At 41.1% G+C, this 15,514-nt stretch overlaps 1 long non-coding RNA gene across 4 annotated transcripts in view; it reads left to right on the top strand.

The window, feature by feature from the left end:
- Window positions 1–1,299: 1,299 nt before the first annotated feature.
- LOC135185658 (uncharacterized) overlaps window positions 1,300–15,514 on the top strand; it is a 38,836-nt gene continuing 24,621 nt past the window's right edge. For all 4 annotated transcript variants that reach the window (XR_010306561.1, XR_010306560.1, XR_010306559.1 and 1 more), the window contains exon 1: window positions 1,300–1,371. This is a non-coding gene — a long non-coding RNA (uncharacterized LOC135185658). The remainder of the gene's footprint in view (window positions 1,372–15,514) is intronic.

The following is a 15,514-nucleotide window of genomic DNA, read 5'->3' as shown; positions in this document are numbered from 1 at the left end:
GTTTCATAAGAAAGAAATTTTAGTACATTCATGAATTGGAAAAAGCAGAAAAATAAATTATGCCCCAAGTTTTCCTAAAAAAATATGTGAAAATATGTAAATTCTTTTAAAAGTGACTTACAAATTTAGTGATGTGAGAGATTGGAATCCTGTCTCTAAAGTGTGTCAGGAATACCAGAATAGTGCAACCTCTCTCACATGACTTGTATGCCTTAATCTGAATCTTAGCAAGACATGAGAAGCAAGCAAAATCTTTCCACTCCTGAAACTGAAAGAATTGTGGGAAGTAAGTGGGTGTGAAATAAGCATGTGTGCACAAGTAATTGGATTGAGATTATTAAATGTCTTTCATTTAAGTAGTAGGGAGTAACTACTTATATGTCAAGGAAAAGACAAGATTACGTCCTCCAAAACTTTCTCATGCAAAATAGTCAATCCTCAGGTCAGTAATCCTGGTTATTTTAGTGCATCTGCTTTCTTCATGAAAGATTTATCAAATCAGGTCTTTAAATAGGAGAGGGGACTAGGAAACAACAAACAAAATTCAACTTGCAGTGCAGGTTAACCGTTGGAGCTGTGGAGCCCAGAATGGACAATGAATATGAGAATCTCTTCAATGTTCAGTATTACCAAAACTGTTTTTCTTACATGTAGCCCCTCATCAGTAGAAAATTTGTGAGTCAGTGGAGGAAAATGCTATGGTGAAATACATAGAAATAATGCCCAAACCCAGAGAGTTAAGGGGTTCATCTCCTACAAGTTTAGGAAATGATGAGGGTAAATTAGAAAAAGGTTTTCTATACTTCAAAAGCCTAACTGCCAATTTATCTATCAGTCACTTGTCTCTTTTATGCAGCTGTTTGTGCTAGCTCACTGGTGTTTTTGAAAGAAGCAGTATTCTTAAAAAGGTCCTTAATTTGGATTGGGATGTAAGAAATAATTGTTAGTTCTATGGGTAGTAAATCTGAGTATTAGAATTTATTCTTTTCAGTGACCTGTTTCAGCATGTGTGTAAAACAAAATGACTTAGGTATGCTTAGTTTTGTAATTAACAAATGGAGAGGTGATCAGAAATATCTTCCCTAGTATGATGCATGAAGATTAGGTTAGACTGTTTTACAGAGTAATGTGGTAGTGATGATTTCCTTAAGAGACTAAAAAAGCAGCATCTAAGTTTCAGCTGACATTTATTGACACACAGCATCAGCTGGGAGCCACATCATCAACTTCCTATTCTTTTCTGTTTACCACCTCCTGCTTTTATTTACAGTCAGCATATCTGTTAATTAGCCTCAGGTAAAGCCAGTTCTTTAAGAAGATCTCTTGTCTTCCTGGTGATGGCCCCATGAGGTGACCATGTACACACAGTCTGTGAGTGAATTAATCTTTAATTCATTAATTTTAATGCCTCATTGTGAAATGTTTAATTACTGGCTTGGTTTCCTGTTGAGCAGTTTGGTTTTGGAGAACTGTGGATGTTGACTTGCACTGATTGAGTGTCAGGAAGGTGTGCTGGTGAGCTCTCAGTATCTCATGATTACCTCATTGGAGGTCATCTTTTTTGTAGTTTGTTGGTTTGCTGTGTTGGACCAGAATGCAGATAGTGCATTGGTGACTTCCAAGCCACTCACAAGTACTCTATGGGGAATAATAACAATTATTTCATAGAGTCTCACCAATCTCAGACCTTATGATGGTATGAACCTGTTTACAGCAGCAGCCTGAATGCTGGGGGTGATGGTGGTGGTGTGCTTCTGTCATAGCACAACTCGTTTTTAAAAAAGAAAAAAAAAAGAGCTATATTTGGAGGAAAATTTCAGAAGCAGAATTTGGAGATCTCCTGCTGAAGTCTACAAGGTATGCTGGAAGTGCTTTGAGAGGTGTGAGCTGATCTGTGCCTCTCATTGGGGTGTTAGAAATCTTGTTTCAGAGCTAATGGTTGTGTTTGTTTTGTTTGAAATCTAAGGAAGAGAAAAAGTGGGCCACTTACCTGCACACTCAGCTGTTGGTGCTGACCAAGTTCCTCACTTCTGCCAGAATGCAGTTTATTCCTTCTGCATCCTCCAGCTGAGGAGTAGCCAAACTCTGAAGGCCTAAACAGAAGTTAGAAATGCCTTTGCAGTCCAGCTAGAGCAAGAGTGCAGGGCCATAGAGTACACTCTGTGATGTGAGCATTTTCATAGTCCAATGAGAGCTTTACTGATGACATGTCACTGCTGTGGTCTAAAAGAAAGCAATAATAACAGTGACAAAAACATCAACAAAACCCACCCACCCCAAATAGCAGTATAACCCTTGCAATACATCCAACCTTTGAACTGGAAAAGTACCTCGTAGTAGTATGACTTTCTTCAGAGTGTAAGTATTTGTGCTGATCTAAGACATTTAATGCTGGTCCAACTGCATTCCAATATCTAATTATTGTGGAAAGGCAGACTCAGGTGGAGTAACTTAGTTGTAAAGGAATTAAACCCCCTAATTCCTTTAAATCTGATTCCTAGGACAACCAGGTATTCCAGGATGCTGTGAAGAGAGGCAAAAATAAAGGAAGAGGTGAATATTTGCTTTTGATGACTCGGGGTTAGTGCTGTGACAAAAATAATCAGTCAAAGACTGTCAGTCAAAGTTTCTGCCATCTTTAATTGTACAAAGCCAATGCTGAGTGGTCTGCTAGTGAATTGTGGGGAAAGCTGGCATGGAGGGGAAAAGGTGGGTGATAGTTCTTCAAAACATGTTAACTGCTTCCTTGCATTTTGTGTTTGAAGAGCAGAGAGATGCTGGAAGTATTGTCAAGGATTTAGCAGCCCTTCAGCAGTATTTTATAGCTAGTGTTTAAGCTATCTTTGTTAAGGACAAGCTCCTTTGCTATTCATATGCTGTCATCTTTCAAATCTCATCAAGGCAGCAGGAGGATTTTTTTGCACAGATTTTCTTTGACATACACCCTCAATAAGTATGGAAATTACAACTTAAATATCCTTTTTTTCCCCTTGCAAAGCAGTGCAGTGCCCAAATTCATTGAATTTCAACTTTTTTTTTTCCTTAATGTTGAAAGACAGATATGCAAATTTTACTAACAATATGCATCGTTAAATATAGCTGTAAATTCCAGTCAGAGATTTCTGCTTTGTTTATTGTCCAAGTCAATATGTCTGTGGAGAGAACCTCCTGCTGTGCAGTAATACGTAGTCAGCTACTTGGAAAAGTGGAAAGTTTAATTATGAGAGTTTGTTCTGTAAAAACACAAAGCAAGCACTGGGTTTTGGGTTGTTTGGAGTTTGGTTTTGTTTTTGTGTTATCACTTCAGCTGACAGAAATGCAGTGTATGTGGTTTGCTTTGACACTGTTGCCAGACAAACCACTTGATTTTTCTCTAACCTGGTCATCTGTGTAACTGAGGGGGTATGAAAGAAAGTAGAGATCAGGAATCTCAAACTTGCAAGGCAGATTGTGACACAAATGAAATAAAATCCAAGCGTGAAGAAAAAATTAACCCATTTATTGCTGAGAGCACCTTCATTAAAATACAGTTTACCCTATGAAGATATTAGTTACAGGTTGCCTGAAAGATGCAAGTTCTCTGTGCTGCTTTCTCATAAGCTGTTTTTGAGTTTGTGCCTGGTAAGAGTGAACTATCTTTACATGAGGTTTCTGAGTGGAAAGATAAGTTGTTGCTGGGGATTATATACACAAACATTACAATGCTTATAGCAGAAAGCTCTCTAAGATTTTAATTACTGGAGTGGTTCCCATTTCTTCACTTTTTATAAGTCATTTAAGTAGAATATATTTTATCTAGCTAGCTATAAAAAAATCCCACTGCATGCAGAGAAGGCTTTTCTCCTGCCTCCCTGCAGTAATACTCTAACAGTCTGTGTTCTTCCTTATGGTTTGATGCAGGTTCCTCCTTTCTAGTCCTGTTCAGCTGCAGTATTAAGAATGTTTTTATGATAATTCTATGATGGATAATAGTAATTTGACCTACTCCAAGTCAATAAAGTTTTTTAAACCCATATCTTGGCAAATACTTGGATTGAATTAATGTCCTCAGATGTATGGGCATGTTTCTTTCTTCCCCCCCGCCTTTTGCATATGTATGGGACTGATTCATGACTTGACCTTATAGGTTCCACTGTAGTACAAATGGTGCATAACAATCACAGAAGGTTAGGGGTTGGAAGGGAGCTCCAAAGATCATCCAGTCCAATCCCCTACTGAGGTAGGATTACCTAGAGCAGGTTGCACAAGAACACATCCAGGTGGATTTTGAAAGTCTCCAGAGAAGGAGACTCCACAGCCTCCCTGGGCATCCTGCTGCAGGGCTCTGCTGCTCTTGCCATAAAGAAATGTCTCCTCATGAGCAATTATGCCGGTGGAAAACAGCATGGGATCTGAGCTTCTTGGAAGCAAGGGCTTTTGCATGTCATGAAAGGCTACATAGCGAGCATATCATTAGTGTAGAATTCTTCTTCTGTCGTAACTGGAATACTGACACCTGCTTTGCACTGAATCCCCTCCCTAGCCCTGCTGGCAGCACTGCTCTTGCTGCAGCCCAGCACATGCTTGCTGTCTGAGCTGCACTCACACTGCAGGCTCATGTTGAGCTTTTCATCAACCAAGCTCCCCAGATCTTTTTCCTCAGGGCTGCTTTCATTTGCCACCCAGCCTGGAAGTGTGCTTAGGATTGTGCTGACCCAGGTGCAGGACCTTACACTTGGCCTTGTTGAATTTCATGAGGTTGGCCTGGGCCCACCTCTCCATGCTGTTCATGTTCATCTGGATGGATCTCTTCTAGGAAGCCGACTGTGCCGCACAGTTTGGTGTCATCTGCAAACTTGCTGAGGGTGCACTTGATTCCTCTGTCTATATCACTGACAAAGATGTTAAACAGCACTGGTCCCAGCACTGACCTCTGAGGGATGCCACTTGGCACTGCTCTCCAGTGCCTCCAGGCCTGTCTCCTGTCTATCTTTTGTCTACAGGGCTGTCTTACAGCTGCAGGTTGCATGAACAATGCCTGCAAATGCATGGATTTTCACGTGTCATCTGTCCTCTTGGTGATTCCAGGCTTGAAGAAAGTTTTGGGACCACACTCAGAAGATGGTATAGGCATTAGGATTGCTTATCTGAACTACTTGCAGGAAGAGAGGAGGCTGGATGCAGGTGTAACAAGGAAAAGAAAGCAATCGAGCTCCCTATCAGTAAAGTGTGTGGTGTCCAACACACAAAATGAAGCATGAGAAGTAAAAAAAATGTAGGCTCTTGTGGGACAGTCAATTCCAGAAGCATGTGTCAGCACTTGATGGATCAGAATTGCTCTTTGCTGATCCTGTGTGCAGCATCATAGATCACAGGTAGCTCTAAAGAATTTGGTATTGGAACAGGAGAGTAGAAATTATGTGAGTGAAATCAGATTGTGACTTGAAATCTTCCCTTGTCTCTTAAAATACAGTTATACAGTTCCTTAAAATTCTCATTAAGATCTTAAGATACTCTTTTAATTTAGATGGAATTGATGACCTAAAGAGTGGGCTCTTAATGATTCTCTTATGCAGAAAGAGACCCTAACTAAAACTTAAAGCTAGCCTCAAGCACATGCATATTTTTATTTGTTCCAGTAATTTTCTAACATGAGAAATGAAGGCAGGAGCAGATACAGGAATACATTGCCTGCAATAGCAGAAATAATTTCACATCACACTCTGCGGGAATTCTGACTTGTTCTTTTTTGGGCCTTGAAAGAAGAACTGCTTGAACAAGAGAGGTGATGTTTTGAGACAAAGGTTTCCTTTTTCCTCAAAGACTTTTTCAAGAGATGTGGAAAGTGTATTTCAAATAGTAATGTCAGAGCCAAAACTGGACGTGGAAGCTCTGTGGTCCTGCACTGAGGTTGATTAATCAGCCCAGGTTTATAGAAAGCTGTATTTTTTTACTTCAAATCCTAGAGATTTGGAAATACATGAATTTGCAGGCTAGCAGCCTTCCTAATAGATGTGAATCTAGTCTTGAAGATGTTAAGTAGAGATATAACTGTGGCATTGGATGCAATCATAATCATAAAAGGGAGATATTTTGAGATACAGAAATTGCAAATTCAGTCCCTGCTGTTACTAGTCCAGCCACAGGGGCCGTTTAACAAAAGATCCCCGAGTTAATGATTGCTGTTCTGTGACAGGGATATTGGACTTATTATATGCTGAACACAAAGGTCTCTGATCCATATTCGTGCCTTGTTTCCTGCTTGGGATTCAGCACCACATGGTGGTAACTGTCTGCTTCATGCAGGAAAGAGTTCTGCTGTGCTATCAGCGAGCGACCGTATCAGAGGAACATCCCTTTTCCACGGATTTAAACTGTTACAGCAGTTAGGTGCAATTACCGAGAATCCCCGTAGAGTCAGACAAAAAATGTTGTCTCTCTCCAAAGGTGTTGATTCTGGAATGCAGCAGTGCCAGTCTGTGACATGCTTAGTTTGGGGTCTCGGTGGCTGCAGTAAATTGTCCCCTGGAAAATGGGACGATAAAGTCTAGTGCTGCATTTCAAGCTCTATTTTAAGTAGCGGTGGCTTTGTCAAGCTACACGTGAAATTTAAATCAAATTGATCTGGTGACAAGATGTTGAAGGTGAACCAATAGAAGAAGACAACTTCACAACAAAGAACGTTGGCTTGTATGTTAATTTGCTTAACTTAATGCTGTCTCTTGTGTATTGCAAAATTGTTCAAGTGAGAATAATAGCTTTTGAACTACTTACAGGCTAATAGGTAGTGATTGTAGTCGCTAAGGCTTTGAATGGCTGTGGCTGTTGATTACACAGATTAAATGTGAGTGCAGTTTTCAATATGGCTGGTTTTCAAACCCCTCATTTTCTGTCCATCCTTTTGACTTTCATGGCTAATGACACCAACTTCTAGTGCATATTAAATTCTGGGAGTGGGGAATTGAAATTGTCTTCCTCCATCTCCTAGCAGAAGCATTCCATGTGCTGCTTTTACGTTGTCCAAGACTGAATCCATATTAGTCAAATATAAGCCTGCCATTAGTGGTGATTCCCATGCAGTGGGACATGCTCTGTTTAAGCAGCTGATAGATTATAGATGTTTGTGGCAATCATAGCACTCACTTTTCATGCACTCCATCCCTTATGTTTTTTCTCTCCTTATATCTGAACTGTCTGCCCATCTCTGTGCATCCACTGTGATTTCTCAGTGAATGCTGGTTCCCAAGTTCTTTCTCTGTTCTCTCTCTCTCTCTCTCTCTCTCTCTTTTTTTCTTCAGGGCCTAATTATGAAACAGCTTCAAATAAATACAATTTTTTAACAAAAAAACATTCAGCTTCCTGTGAACAATGGGCTGAATTTTTCTCTTTATTCTTGGGGAGTTCTTATTCAGTTGGAGTGCTTTGCAGTTGGCTAGGCCTGAGATTTCTGGGAGCTGTAATTGTGTCTCATTAATTCTTACAGTAATGTAGGGTAACTATAAGGAGCATGCAATTAGTGGTCTGGTCAATGAATAGAGCAGTTAATCAGCAGACAAAGGATGGGGCTCAGGACCTATTAGGCTGAAAGGAAGTGTTACTATTGTCACAGGCAGTAGGAATGCATGCAGACGTGCCTTAAAGTTGAACTGTTTAAGGGAACTCTGTATGTCTTTTTGCTAAACCATTTTCCTACCTATTCCACTACTTGAGAGAGATTCATTTAAGGTTGCCTGTTAGAAGCCAGAGACTGTATCAAAGGTTTCAACAGACTGAACAGACTGCTTAGTGCATTTAACAGAGGCAACTTCAGGGCTTATCAAAAATAAGAAGTGGCCAAAGAGATAAAAGGAATCCTTAGGTATTCCTCCCAGGTGAGAAAAATGGTAGGTGAATGGAAGGGACTGATAAAGTTTAAATCAGCCTTCGTGTAGATGATCACTCAGTCATATTCTGCATGTTTGTCTTTGGAATGAACCTTGCTTGTTCCGAATGGCTGTGCTTTCAGTGCATGTTAATGTATACTCTTGACACTTTAAAAATGGTAGGTCTTATGGTAACAAACAATGCTTTTTGCTTTTACTATATTTAGGCTTTAAAATGCAAGAATCACCCCAACTCTAGACAGTGCTTTTTGTTGGCTCCGGATCAGAGCTTCCAGTTGTGTCTGCCTTTGAACAATTACAGACCTCATGAATCCTATGAAATGTTATGACACATGATTTTATGTATATAAATGCTTTATCACTAAAACACTGCCCTTGAGTAACTCTTAATTTCTAGTAGGCATTGCTTCAAATAGGAAGTAATTTCTTCAGTAAAACAGACACTTGGTGTAAAAAAGCAGTAATTACAATAACTTTTGTGTGTGTGTGTGTGTGTGGGAACTGAACGTGAATAATTACCTTCCATCCAGCACATAGTGCTTTTCTCAAAGCTGAAAGTAATTTTTCACTGTCTCCTTTGTACTAACAGGTCTGTGGTTTTATCTCTTCTCATGGTATTCGCATCAGCAGCAAGTAACGTTAGAAGAATAAAGTCTCTCAGGCTTTATATTAAGGATTCCATTATTCTATATAATTAGCCCAGATATGTTAAATATTTGAAATATTTTCTACTCTCAGGTACGGAACAGCATACTGGAGTGATCAGAACCACAACTGGCTTGTACCTTTACTCAGAAAATGCATCTTATCAATTAATAAGGAAGATTAAGCCTAAGTCTCTCTCTCTCTCTTTCTCCTTCTCTCTTTTTCTGTTTGGATTATATTCCCACAGGAGATATCAGTTTTGTTCACAATATCTCATGTATTTCTATTCCCTTGAAACACAAAGAGGCAATGGATTCTGGTATAAATTAGGTAGATTTAATGAAATTTATGAGTTGTAACTTGTGCCTCGCATATAAAATATTTGAGTGAGGCATAAAGTATTTTGCTGATGCTATCATTGTCATCCATCTCTTCTTTTCATTTGTCTGTGCCTGGTTTTTAAACACTTAGGGACTGTGGAGTCCTGGGAATTTAAAAGTTTTTGTATGCCATACACAGCAAATCTTCCAAGGTCACATTTTCCTTTACTGTGCCGCCTTTTGAGGAGGCAGGGCAGGCTTACCCTGCAAAATGATGAAATGTTGCTACTTGCACACTCAGAAGCTGGCTCTTACCTCGTTTATATGCTGCTTTCCCATTTAATTAAAAAGTGATTTCTCATTTGGTGTCAGCATCAAGAAAAGTTGCTGCTCATTCTCTCTGTTAAGCATTGCAAGTTTAAGAGAAATATCCTTTCCCCCCCCCGCACCAGTAAAGTTTGTCCTGTTGAAACACAGATTCAGTCATAGGAGGCTATTGATGTAGAAGGGATCTTAAATACTTCTGAAGTTGCTGAAATGTTAGCTGGGGAGCTACACATGAATTGTCATCTTCCATGAGAGCACAGTGTTGTGACTGGAATGGGTGTTGTGATAGAAAACACAAACACTCCCTCACGTGTAAAGATTGATTAAAGGTCCTTAACCTTCTTTTGTATGAAGAAAGTTTCTATCTCTATATCTTTCTTTACACAGACACACTAAGGTAGATTAAAGAACTCCACTGCTCTCTGAGGACTTATCTTTTTCATAGTATAGTGGGAATTTTACCTGGCCTGTTGCATAGAGTGCAAGAATCCCAGAGCAGGGAAAGTTTATAGCTGCTAACTAAAAAGTTAATATCCCTATATTTAACAGTGCATTAGCTTTAGTTAAATCCTTCTGTGTACATCTTATCTCTTCTGGTACAAGATGCCAAGTGTCCCTCTAGTTGAAGCTAGTTGTCTGTGCTCCATCTGTTGTCAGAAGAGGGAGAAAACGTTGCTCTCTAGCCAGTTGTTGTATCTGGTTTAGACTTGGTTCATGAGTATTCTTTAAAGTGGCAGATCTTACAGATCTGACCTTCTTAAGCTGCTGCTGCCATCAAATCATGCTTCCAATATGAAATATATCCTAGCTAATGAAGAAAATACTGCTTCTTAAAAGATAGCTGAAATGAAGTGAGCTAAATACCTCCACAGTGAAAAGTCATATAATTAAAACAGATTCATGTTTTATTTATACAGCATTTCTATCCTAAAGACTCATCGTAGGATTAAGTTGTGGTGCACACAACCAGTAAGGAGTTTTCTTGAGGAGTAAATTTGTGGAGTGCACTGCACTGCTAAGAGAAGTAGATCACTGAAGTCTCTCTTTTTTTTTTTTAATTACCTAAAATGAATTTGGAAAAGTAAGCTATTTAAGTAAAAAACTGTGGCTGTAAGAACATCTCCTTGACTGCAACCTGGCCTTGGAAACACCTCAGCCTGGTGAACAACTTTACCATTCCATGGCGTCTGGCACACTGTTGCATTTGAGGTCCAAATCAACCCCTGTTTTGGCAGAGTTTATCGCCCTGCTCTTCAAGTTTGGCTGGGATGCAGGAAGCAGATGTTCTGGGGTCAGAATTACCTGGGAGAGCTGATCTGATAAATATTCCCAGAGCACACAATATCCATGGACAGCTTCATCTGCTCGTAAGACACCCTGACAGCTGCGGCTGCTGGGAGAAAGAAGGGGTAGCTCCCTTGCTACATAACATTACAGCATCTAGATAGTTACCCAAGAAATGTCTGAGTGGGCCTGCATCCATGTGGTGCATTGCCTTGAAGCTCCTAGAGTGCAGGCAAGTCTGAGCTAGCAAAAGAAAGTACTTCTAGGCCTTAGTCTGGAGAAGAGAAGAATGAGAGGGCTGGGATCAGGAGTGGGGGGACAGGCTCTGCTCAGTTGCTCCCTGGGTTAGGACAAGGAGCAGTGGATATAAGCTGCAGCACAGGAGGTTCCACCCCAACACAAGGGGGAACTTCTTGATGGTAAGGGTCCCAGAGCACTGGAACAGGCTCCCCAGAGAGGTTGTGGAGTCTCCTTCCCTGGAGACTTTCGAGGCCTTTCTGGATATGTTCCGGTGTGATGTGAGCTAGGTTGTATGCTCTTGCTGTGGCAGGGGCAATTAGACTTGATGATGTCTTTGGGTCTCTTCCAACCCCTGACATCCTGTGAGCCAGTGATCCTGTGGCTGTTGGTTGTGATTTCATGGTAGTATATACTGCATTAGGAAATAAACCCCTTCCTGGCCCATCATTCCAGCTGTGCTTGAACTGTGGTGATTTGGGGTCTCTGTACAACTTGGAAGTTATGACTGACACTGTGATGGTGATGTTAGATTGCAAAATACTTTTGCATATCTACTTCTGCTTCTAAATACCTGCTACAGGGACCATGGACACTGCACTTACTGAATATATTTTGACTTGCATCTAAGAGGGACTTGTGGGACTGGGAAGATTTATTTTCTTGCTAAAGCCTAGAAAGTGCAGTGCAGAAGATGTCCACATCTGCAATAGGATGATAGTAGATCCTAATTCTCAGAGAGGAAAGAGTGTTTGGGGTGTTTGTGAAAGAATGAAATAGTTACTGAAGGCCCATAGGAGGGCAGGGGAAGTGGTTTGACTGTTAAGGTGCCCCATGCCCTAAAAGCATCTCCTGAAATGTATGAGAAGGATTTTGGACAGTATGAACTTCTCCCAAGGGTGAAGTCTGTGGTGATCAAAATTTGCCCAGAGTTGACACCCTTCAATTTGAATCCTCTCACTGTTGCCTGCTGTGCTTGCACCAAGTTTCATGTGATCCCCCTGAGTTGCACATAACTTTCTTCCTATCCACTTTTATGTCTTACTATCACAAAGTAAGAACAGTCATGCAGGATCAGACTAAACATCTGTCTAGCCAAGTATCCTGTTTCTGACAGCAGCCTAGGGGTGCATATAAGAAAATGTCAAGCATGTAATGATCGTTTCTTGGTGTACTCTCCTACCTTCTGCTGAATCATGGCCTTGAGACTTCCTGAGCCAGAGATAATACTTACATTTTTCATCCCTCCTCTCAGTTCCATTAGTGGTGCAAGCCCTGGAGACTTACTTTCTGCTTTGCTTTAAACCATTGTCTTATTTTCTTACATGCAGTGTCTTCTGCAAGTGCTCTTTCTTGCGCCAAACTGGAAAGCTCAGACATCTGTTTTTTCCTGTTTAAATTCTTCCTTGGGATCACTTCTTCCTTCACAGCTACAGGATAAGTTAGTTGTGAATTTATTTCTCTTTGCCCTGTTAGTTAACCATTCATTAACGGGAGGGGAAGGGTATGGGGGGTCTCTAGAGAAGCTGCTGGCTATATAGGCATTGTCTGCAGGAGCAGGATGGCTCCATTTTAACTGCTGTGCTAGAGAACAGGGAAGAGTTAAGGTGCTTAGTCCAAGACAAAATAACTGAAAACAGTCCCAGGAGCCTCCAACTCTGCAAACCTGCCATTCCTGTGCACAGCAAACTTGTACAGCCCAGGCCCCAGTATGACAAGAAGCAAGCTGCTGGCTTTGAATGATGTGCATAATAAAGCAGTAAAATAATTTGTTTGGCTCCTGTTACCCAGCAAGTTGTGGCTGGTTCTTTTCTGAAAAGAATAAATGGTGCTGCACTTTACACTGCCTTGCAGCCCCTTCTTTGCAGCAGCAAGCAAATACCTCTGTTGAAGAATTGTGGTGTGAGCAAACACAGTATTGAGCCAGGAAGTGTTTATGGGGGAGGATGTGAAAACCTGAAGGAAAAGGAAGGTCTGAAAAAAAAAAATCCCATCTCCAGCAACTGCTTTGCCTTTCCCCTCAGATGTTAAGATGTTAAAAAATGCTTCATGTTTTAGTGCATGTGGATTATCCTAAAATCATAGTAGTCCTATAATTCTGAGTTTGATCATTTTTTCCCAGCTGCAGTATTTGCTGCTTGGAGAACTTGCTAGGCTAGTGTTGGTGTCAGCAGGAAGAGCAGACCCACAGCCTTTCTATTGGTAGTGCTCAAGCCTTTAGGTGCCTGCTTTTGAAAAAGAAATTGCCCTTGCTACTAAACTTCTAACTGTGGAAGGAGGGGATGAAGGTTGACTTGAAGAATAATGAAGCTGACACATTTATGGGGCCTTTCTGCCTCTGAGGGAGAACATTGCTGAAACCAGCAACACAGTTAAAACCAGAAACATGTAAGCATGGGAAGTGTAATGGAATTAAGGGCTTAAGTCAGTCTCTTGGTATACAAATGGGTACAAGGGGCTGGGCAATGGGGTATAAATACAAGTGAATATGAAGATGAGTATCTCACATTTTATGTAGTAGAGAGGACTGTATGACAGCTTAAAGTGAAAGAAGGGCATAGGTAGTGACTTGCAGATGAACTAGTCTCTAAGGCCGGGTTCAGTGTTCTTGGGCATTGCCATTCTGTCTTGAGGATCTGGAGATGTGGGACTGTGTCTTGTAGACATCCAGATATTGAATCCACTCATCCACTTTTGCTTTGTCTTCATAAGGTGGATCAGGTGTTAAAATATGACCTAGTGTGGCTGACAACCATTGTCTCATTCAATACAGAATTGTATTTCTATCCTTTCAGTATCCCTGTCTGAGTCACTGTATCCCATCCCTGCATATTGCCAAAACTACACAATTTCTGTCCAGCCACGGATTAGCTCTTGCTTTATACACTGGTGCTGGTGAAATCCATGTTCTGGAATTGCAGGGTGATGTTCCTGTGCCCATTAACCACCTGAGTTGTTAAGGTGCTAATGTTCTGCTGTGCCAAATGGAAATTGAGGATGCCGCCAGTAACTAAAAGCAGGATGGAGAGTAAGTAGTGTACTCCAGAACACCTTTTAATGGAAGTGCAGCCAGACTTTTTGCAAGGTGTCACACAGCAATGGCTGAAACTTGCATAACAAGTTCTAAGCAAAATGTGATAGAAAAACGTTTTAAGAGTCAATTTTCCTGGCTGTGTGTTGTGCATTTGATGCAGCCTTTCCATTCATCCCTCTGCTAGATCCACTGTGCCATTACTCCTTCACTCTCCATGTTTCCTGCCTTCAAGACTTTGATCCTGTGTGCCTCCTCTTGCTCTGCTGTATGAAATTTACATTGCATTGCAAGGGCTTGGTGGCAAGTGTGCTGTGTGTTGAGTTAGAATGGTGGTAATGGCCGGCTGGATAACTCAGACACTTTGCTGCCCTTTTCAGTCATTTCGAATTTTAAATCACATTTATTCCCTGAAATGGTATCTCTGTTGTACTGACTGTGTGGGTTACCATTTGTCTTGCTTGCTGCATTTTAAAAACCTAATGCCTGCTATCTTATCCAGTGTTTTATAGATGTGGGAAAAGCTCTGAAAGCAGTTACATGGTGGAATTTAGCAGTGCATGGTGTATTTTATTAGGATTAAAAGCTCGTGAATTAGTACAGTGGTTCTGAGAGCTTCAGGATATATCTGCCTGAAAAAACAGCAATGCTAGCTTGGTATGATATTTGCGTGTTGGCTTTTAGTTTGCAGAATGTCTCTGAGAGACAAGCTTCGTGCTAGCCAATTTATTTTGCAGATAAGAGGGACTGTCTAGAAGTACATTCAGAAGGAAAACACAGTAATTAATTTGTCACTGAAACCTGAGGGGTCCTCTTCCTCCTATGGGTGATAATGAAGGTTTTGCATGTAATTAGTAGGAATAATTAGCACGTTTCTGGTAACAAATAGACCGAGTGGTTCTCTGCAAATAAATTAATTGTTGTGCTAACACAGGCAATTGTCTCTTTATTGTCTGACAATGCCCCTTGTTTGCGCTAAAGCCTATTGCAGACCTTAGCAGCTTTGCGCAGACAGGCAAAGGAATCTATAAAACTGTACCTCCTCCGCCTGCTTCTGAGCAGCGTCAGGACCACCGAGGGACTTGTTTGTCAGGACTTGTTAAACAATTTGTAATCTTGAGCGTGCGTTTCGCTCTATTAACAAATGAATTGTTCAAACCAACTTAGTGGGTAAGCATGAACAAACACAGCAAGCAAGCGCTGGCTCCGGGCAGCTGGGGAAAAGAAACCTCTCTGACAAATAATGTAGTGGTAAATTCATACCAAAGCTGAACAAATCCTAGAATGCCACATCTAATCACACAACCGAGTGGAACTGGTTTTTACGTGCTCGATGGTCCTCGTAGTGCAAAAGTTAGGCTGCAATGTGCGTGCCCTTTGCTTCGCTGCAGCAAGCAGCTGAGTGCTTCACAGGTCTGCCACCGCACGGCCTCTCAGCTGATGGAGTTCAGTCAGGGCTTAGGCAGTCCACAGCCTGTCTTCATTTGCTCCTTTCAGAAGACTGAAAAGCTACTGCTGAGCTAGTCTTTCTTCTTCAGATGTTTTGTTTCATCCCTTTCCTGCCTTTTATCCTGTTTTCTCTCTGCTTAGACACAACTGTCATCTCAGCAATAAGTTTACATTACCTTCTGGATCTTCATAAATACAGAATCGTAGAACCAGTCAGGGTTGGAAGTGACCACAAGGGTCATCTACTTCCAAACTCTAGTGTGAGGGACGCCTCACACTAGAACAGGCTGTCAGGAGCCTCATCCAGCCTGGCCTTAAGCGCCTCCAGGGATGGGGCTTCCACCGTCTCCCAGAAGCCG

The sequence above is a fragment of the Pogoniulus pusillus genome, chromosome 23 (assembly GCF_015220805.1).
Source record: "Pogoniulus pusillus isolate bPogPus1 chromosome 23, bPogPus1.pri, whole genome shotgun sequence".
Taxonomy (NCBI): Eukaryota; Metazoa; Chordata; class Aves; order Piciformes; family Lybiidae; genus Pogoniulus; species Pogoniulus pusillus.
This window is presented reverse-complemented; position numbering and strand designations above follow the sequence as displayed.